This window comes from Cibotium barometz, chromosome 19 (assembly GCF_041138505.1).
Source record: "Cibotium barometz isolate CiBa-2024 chromosome 19, ASM4113850v1, whole genome shotgun sequence".
Classification (NCBI taxonomy): Eukaryota; Viridiplantae; Streptophyta; class Polypodiopsida; order Cyatheales; family Cibotiaceae; genus Cibotium; species Cibotium barometz.
The window spans coordinates 41,428,827-41,436,457 of NC_141064.1; positions in this window are offsets into that span (position 1 = coordinate 41,428,827).

A 7,631-nucleotide genomic window follows, 5' to 3' on the forward strand; every position below is an offset into this window, starting at 1 on the left:
GTCACCAGCCCCCTAGATACGCCGCCCACAAGCCTCTCCTACCGGTTTCCTTGGCTCTCTCTTTAGCATCATTGGCGGTCTGCTTGATCTATTACTAGATCGACATAATCACATGATTAAAAGTTGGCGCCTGCACTCTGCTCCATTGCCTTGCGCCTGGCTTCTTTGGAGAGTGCCCCCTCTCGAACCTCCTCAGCCGACTCCTTTATTGTATCTATAAGGCATCGAAATGATGGCCAAGTGGCTTCCATGCAATCCACTTGTACGTGCGCATGGAAATACGCGGGTCATCAGTTCATTTGCCAAGATTTGTTTCTAAAATAAAACAGGTCTTCGAACCTTCTAAAATTTTCCAAAAGCTTGATTTTACTAAGGTTAAATAATATAGGGCCGTCTAAGCAACAAATTAATTAATACGAGAGCAAAAAAACATTTTGGGTGCTTATTGGCAAATATCAAGAAACTTGTACTTGAATATGTGACCAAGAGACTTGCTTGTAGCTAATTCACAAAGCCTACACAACTAAATTAACGGCTAGAAACTTAAGTCATGATAATTATGCCAAAATGAGTGAAGTTAGAACCACATCCTAGTGTCCCACCAACCATTAGCAACACTGCAAGGATTTTAATAACTTCATGCTATAGATACATTCTTCTACCACATAATCGATTTTATGTTACTTCTTATATTTTGGGGTCCATTTACTAAATTTTTTTTTACCAAAAAAGTGAATGCCTAATAATCAATTGCTTGCAAATTTCAAAAATATTAAGTTGTAAGCTTGAAATATATGGTGGTTGATAGTGTAAATAAAACTAACAAAAAAAAAATTGCGTAGTGTCCCAAAACCCAAACACCTTCCTGTATAATGCCATGAGGCTTTCCCCCCTCGAGCATAATTAGCTGCACCTTGCGTTGTTGGAATCTCTTCTGTGATTTGGGGTTTAGATCTTGTAGTAGTAGAAGACTAAGAAGGTTTGTCCAAGCCTTGAGAAGAGCTCAATTGAGAGGCTACCTGGGTTTGGTTACCCCAAAAGAGCACATTGCTAGGGTATTGTGTAGCATTTCCATGATTAATTATAGAAGGCATTGATACACCCTCATGGGCTGTGCATAGAGAGCCATTATTAACTGAGATGGGAGCCTCATTTGCATGTCCTTCTTGTTGACGTTCTCCTCCTCGTTGCTGCTGCTGCTGCTCACTAATTGTTGAAGATAATGGTGTAGGCATCACCACTGTCCTGCAAAGAGGGCATGTTGAGTGTGAATGAAACCACATGTCAATGCAGTCTGTGTGGAAGCTGTGCTTGCATGTGGGGAGCAACCTGCCCTTCTCATTCTCTTGAAACTCACTGAGGCAGACTGCACACTCGAGCGAAGATAATCCTTGTTCTTCTTCTGTTTTGCGTGCTGTGTAGATAAATGTTGGCAGCTGGTCAATGGCTGCCCTATCCAATCCAATGTTGTGAGCTGCTGCAGAGTTGAGGACCTGGCCTTTAAAATCGAGCCGCTGGTGGCTCCTGTTGCTGATTATGAACGAAGATGAGTGTCTCCAGAACCACCTGGCATTGACATGGAGGCACAAGATGATGAAAACCAGAAAGAAAGGGTGGTGATGGCAGCGACCATGATCTTGCTGTTGTTGAACGTGTATTGCTGGGGCGTGTCTGCGAAATCACCATCGTAGACATAATTGGAAGGAGGGGGGAAGGACACATCTCTCTCTCTCTTTCTGTGTGTGTGTATACGTGTGTGCGCTTGCGCGCTGTGTAGGGTTTCACTAAGGTTCATAAATGCGTGCCCTGCAACACAAGAAGTGCCTTGCCTGCGGACTACCCCGCATTCGTCTTTGTATCGGGTGCTGCGATTTCGCATTCGAAAAAGAAAGGTTTGACGTATTCTCCACGGTCGTTCACGGGCCTTTGTTTTTGACTAGCGAGCCTCGGGTCTACATGGCACGGTGCCTTTAAGAGGCAGTTCAAGTGGGATCTACGGCGAACGTGGACGGAGAGATCATAGCCGTCAGATTAAGATTTTAAAAAAGTAAACTAGGGCGTCGCTTTGCATGTGGGATCGATGGTGGAGGTGGGTGGGAAGCGCACAGCCGTCGGAATAAGATTTTAAAAAAAGTAAACTAAGGCGTCGCCCTGCATGTGGGATCGACGGTGGAGGTGGGTGGGAAGCACACAGCCATCAGATGCAAGTTCAAAAAAAGTAAACTTGGGAAGGTAGCATCGACGGTGAAGGTGGGCGAGAAGGGCATAGCTGTCGCTCAAACCTGGGGAGCAAGTAAACTAGGGCGCATGCTGCGTTCAATGGCCGAGGACCAACAACCCAGAGGAGCATTTGAGGGGGATTTCCTAGCCCACATTCAGCATCGTCTTTGCCTCCCGTTTGGTCTCCCATTTGGTCTAGAACGATTCCACAAGTACCCCTTCTTCTTCTTTGTAGCCCCTTCTTGAGACAAGGAAGATTTCTTGTGATTTTACAAATAAATCTGTTATTTTTAGAGTTAACATTCACTTAATGCTGTGTGTAAAAGGTTTTGAATGTGTGTGTGTGTGTGTAAGAGAGAGAGAGAGAGAGAGAGAAACAGAGAGAGATGTTTGCATCTTTGTTTTTCTTCCTTGGAAACCCTTTGCTTATTGCATGCATGCCTTATTGCCATGCTGGGGTTCACTTATTGCCATGCAAGTATTTTAGTAATATGTGATCATGTATGCATGACATACTTAAAGCTTTAGCCTAGTTTACTGCACAGACCTAGTTTATACCTAGTTTACTACACAGACCTAGTTTGAAAAAGGTTTTGAATGTGTGTGTGTGTGTGTGTGTGTGTGAGAGAGAGAGAGAGAGAGAGAGAGAGAGATGTTTGCATCTTTGTTTTTCTTCCTTGGAAACCCTTTGCTTATTGCATATATGCCTTATTGCCATGCAAGGGGTTCACTTATTGCCATGCAGGTATTTTAGTAATATGTGATCTTGTATTCATGACACACTTAAAGCTTCAGCCTAGTTTACTGCACAGACCTAGTTTATCCCTAGTTTACTACACAGACCTAGTTAAATTGAAAAAGGTTTTGATTTACTACATTTTCCTATCTAGGTCCTAGTTTAATCCTTGTGCACTAGATATGCATAGTTTATCCAAACCCTAGCTTACACATTGTTTACTAACGTATCCTTGGTTCATTTTACTTTAATGAAAGCAAGTCACGATATTGTAGTCCTTGTAGTCTTTCTTTTTGCTAAAAGTATGTGGCACCAATTTTTGTATGTTACTTCTTTATATTGATGGTTCTTTGGTACTCATTGCTATTAGATGGCACCTGTAAACCCTCCTTGAGGAGATTATTCTTCCTTCTAGTAGGAAACTTACTCGGCAATGTCGAGTCTCAAATACGTGTCCTACATGGAACATAAACTATTGTAAGAGAGCTCACATGATTCGCCACTTGAAAGTCGACCATGGCTTAGAGGTGGATGAGTCCCACTTCAAAAGACAGGATGCCCCTTGGGTGGTGGAATCCAAGGAGCTTCAAAGAGTGTTGCAGAGCAATCACAGACAAGGTTTCTAGATGCACAACATAAATTTCAAATCAACATGGAAAACAATGAAAGGAAACAAAGACTTTTGGCTGAAGATGCTTGGGAAAAGAAAGCTCCATCCAACTTGTCCAAAAGAGCCTATAACATGCAAAAGGAAGCATTTATCTCGAGAAGTTTTTTGCTAAGGGCATGGAGCAGTACATGGCGAACAAGGAGAAACGCGTTCAAGGGATTGAGTGGTGCATTAAAGAGGGATATTCCACACATGTGAGATTTTCTCTTGTCCTATTAACCATAATCGTGAAATATATATAAATATAAATATATATATATATATATATATATATATATATATATATATATTCTTAAGCTCTCATTTTGCATCGTGTAGCAACACAAAAAAGAAATAAAAGAAAGTGATGATTGTGATAATGATGATGGTGAAGCGGCTTCTCAACGGATGGAAAATCTTGATGAGGACGCATTGACAAGTGACTAGGATGAAAATGGAAAAGAGTCTCTTCCTTCAGTATGCAAGAAATAAAATTTTGATATTTTCAGCTTGTTTGTTGTTTGTTTTCTTTACTTTCATAGCATGCACCCAATCCCTCTAGAAGGAAATCAATAATGAGGTGAACCATGAGCATGTGGCTCCATCTCAAGTAAAGAAGAGGCGAAAGTGTGTTGTTTTTTCTCCTTTAAAGGTAAGAGATGGATGTGCTAGTTGGTGAGAGGGATTCTAAGTTGTAAACATGGTACTAACCTTAAATTGTATTTGCCATTAAACTTTGTAATCTTCCAATTCAAAATACGCGATCAAAGAAAAATGTTCAAATCCATGATAGTGAAGGCTCCTCACATGGAAACAAAAATATCGATGAGGAAGCGTGATGAGAAATGTGGATTTCAAGGGGAAAGGCTCCCTTACAATGGTATGAAAATACTACTCTTCAACCTTTGTACTATTTTATTTCTTGTTTTCCTTACACTAATATACATAAATATGCATTGTTTCTTGTTTCCTCGCTTTAGGAGAAAATTGTCAATGAGGAGGCTCATGTGGTGCTCTCTAAAAAAATTAAGAAACGGAAGAAGGTAAGAGGTGGAAGATGTCTCTTTGTACACAATTTAAGAGTAGGCTTTATTTTACATACCTTGGCTCCTTATGTCAATTATTGTTTGTTTGAACTTGAAGGGGATGGCTTGCATGTAAATGCTCTCTAAAAAAAGTAAGAAACAGAAGAAGGTAAGAGGTGGAAGATGTCTCTTTGTACACAATTTAAGAGTAGGCTTTATTTTACATACCTTGGCTCCTTATGTCAATTATTGTTTGTTTGAACTTGAAGGGGATGGCTTGCATGTAAATGCATCTCATGTTGATATTAGCTCTCCGTGTGAGAGTAAGTCTTCAAATGTAATAATAACAATATCCACTAGTGAGATTAAGACGCACAATGTCTTGGGCATGATAAAAGATCTAAGTGCGGTCTACAAAAGGTATACTTTCTTTAACTCTATGGCTTGAATCTTGAATTGGATTAACATATGCATGGTTTCAATCTTGAATTGGATTAACATGTGCATGGTTTCAATCTTGATATGTTTGTTTATTACATTTGATTTTTGGTTATGTAGACTTCAACACGGAGAAACTATTCACTTACACTCTAAACGATGGGGATTCATTGCTGAGGTGGATGCGCAACTAGCCAAGTCGATCATGCATGTGGAAGCGTCTACTCGCATGCTTAACCTATTTGCCATGTCGGTAATTTTTTTAATTATGAAATAGAGCTTTTGGATTTGCGGTTCAAAGATGCTTAAAGCATGTTGTTGTTGTAGGTGGATGGAAAAAACCCTACCTGTAGATGCCCTTGATAAGGTTTCATTTGTGGATAGTTTGTGGTATGAATATGTGGCTTCATGGCATCCAAACAGCAATACTTCATTGCAAAATTTCTTTGGACATATTGATATGAGCAAGCATGTGTTCTTGTTTCTGCCATCCAAACAACAATACTTCATTGCAAAATTTCTTCGGACATATTGATATGAGCAAGCATGTGTTCTTGTTTCTGCCACTCACATTTAAGCACATGTTCTTGTTTTTTCATTAGCGTCATGGTTTTCAGGCACCATTGGACTCTTTTTGTGGTCTATAATTGCCACAGGATGAAGGTGAGAGGCTTGTCATCGAGAAAAAATATTCTCCTGCACACCTAGACTCAATGCATGTAGGGAATTCGGGCGAGTATGTTTCCATTGTGCAATGGTAAGACAAGAGGTTTATTTTAAGGTTCATGAATCCATAATACTTGGGTAAATGCTAACTAACATTTTACATCCATATATTATTAGAGTTCTTGAGTCACTTTCTTCAAGTTGCACACATGAACCGTTATAAGAGTTTCTTGCATGCCCATCTAGTGGGTTTAAGTTGAAGTGTATGGAGGTATGTGAAAAGTAATTTTGGCTTTCCATATTGGATCAATTGAGACATATGTCGATAAACATAGTAGGTGCCAAAACAACCAAATGCAACTGATTGTGGATTTTATGTAATGGCATTCATCAAGAAACTAATTTATGGGAGCCTTATAGATATACATCCAAAGTGTTGGGTATGTGCACGTTTAATTAAAAAGCTTCCATATGCAATCTCTTGCTATGTATGTGCTCAATGTGATTTTGGTGTTCTAAACTCTAACATTGTTTTTTTTTCTTGTGTAGCTATCAAAGAAGTGGTTTGACCATGGATATATCATGAAGTTGAAGGATGAATTCTGTTCTTGGCTTAACCATATATTGCAGGAGCATCTACCCTTAGCATCATGACCTTCTTAGTTTGCTATGTTAGTTTTTTGGGGACTAGATTTGTAGACATAGTCGATGGAAGGCTTATGCCATTTTATGATATATGACATTGTATGTCTCCACAATAGTGAAGATAAGTCTTATTTTGGGATTTCATAGTTGGTACAAAATTACATTTCGAGATAAGTTGTACACTTCTTGAAAGGCTACACTTCCATGGAATGCCAAGACTTTTGCTTGTAAATATTTTGTATTGGAAGAGTTCAACACACGTGGCAATGCAATAGTTATTTATGGTTTACTCCTTGGTTATTACTTTATGCAAAACTATGCTTTTTATCGATGCAAGGTTACTTGGGCGGTTGCAAGATGAGGGTACTCACTTTCGTTCACTCTCTCTAAAATTGGGACATCCACACATCTCGGGCGGAGTACCTCGATTGTGGTATCGCCATCAATTAAAACATGACACATGCCTCCCAAGCCTAAAGCGACATATCTCGAATGAGATACCAACTAATGCCATGCTAGCAGGTCTGGGTTTCCAGTCATCATCCATGTCACCAATACAGGTCACCGCCACCACACTATCTTGATCGAGACATTCATGCCACTCGGATCCACATCAATGCCACGGTGTATCCCCCTAGGCATATTTGACCAGCCCATCTCCACCGTCCACGTATCTCGAACGAGATATTGAAATAAAGTCTCGACCATTCATTGAAATACCTCGTTCGAGGTATAGAGATGCAATCTCCACCGTCCACATATCTCAAACGAGATATTGAAATAAAATCTCGACCATTGAAATACCTCGTTCGAGGTAAAGAGATGCAATCTCCACCATCCACATATCTCGTTCGAGGTATAGAGATACAATCTCCACTGTCCATTCACGCACATTGGAAGATGCGATCCCATCCGTTTAAATATCTCGATCGAGGTATTAAATGAACCGTCAAACATACCTCGATCGTGGTAATGACTTAAAATCTAAGCCGTCCATGTACCCCGAACGAGATACTAATTTCAAATCCCAGTCGATCCTTGAGCAACCCTAAAATTAAGTGCGTATCTTGGCCGTTTGTCTCCCTAACCCTAAAATCCAGAGCGTACATCTTGCAAACCCTAAAGTGCATGATGCCACCGAACCTCGTTCGAGGTTATAAAACCGAAAAACTTTTTTTTGCCTCATTGTCAGAAGTCGTTTTCACTCTCCTTACTCTCTTGATTTGGATTAGCATTAGTGGGCCCATTAGCA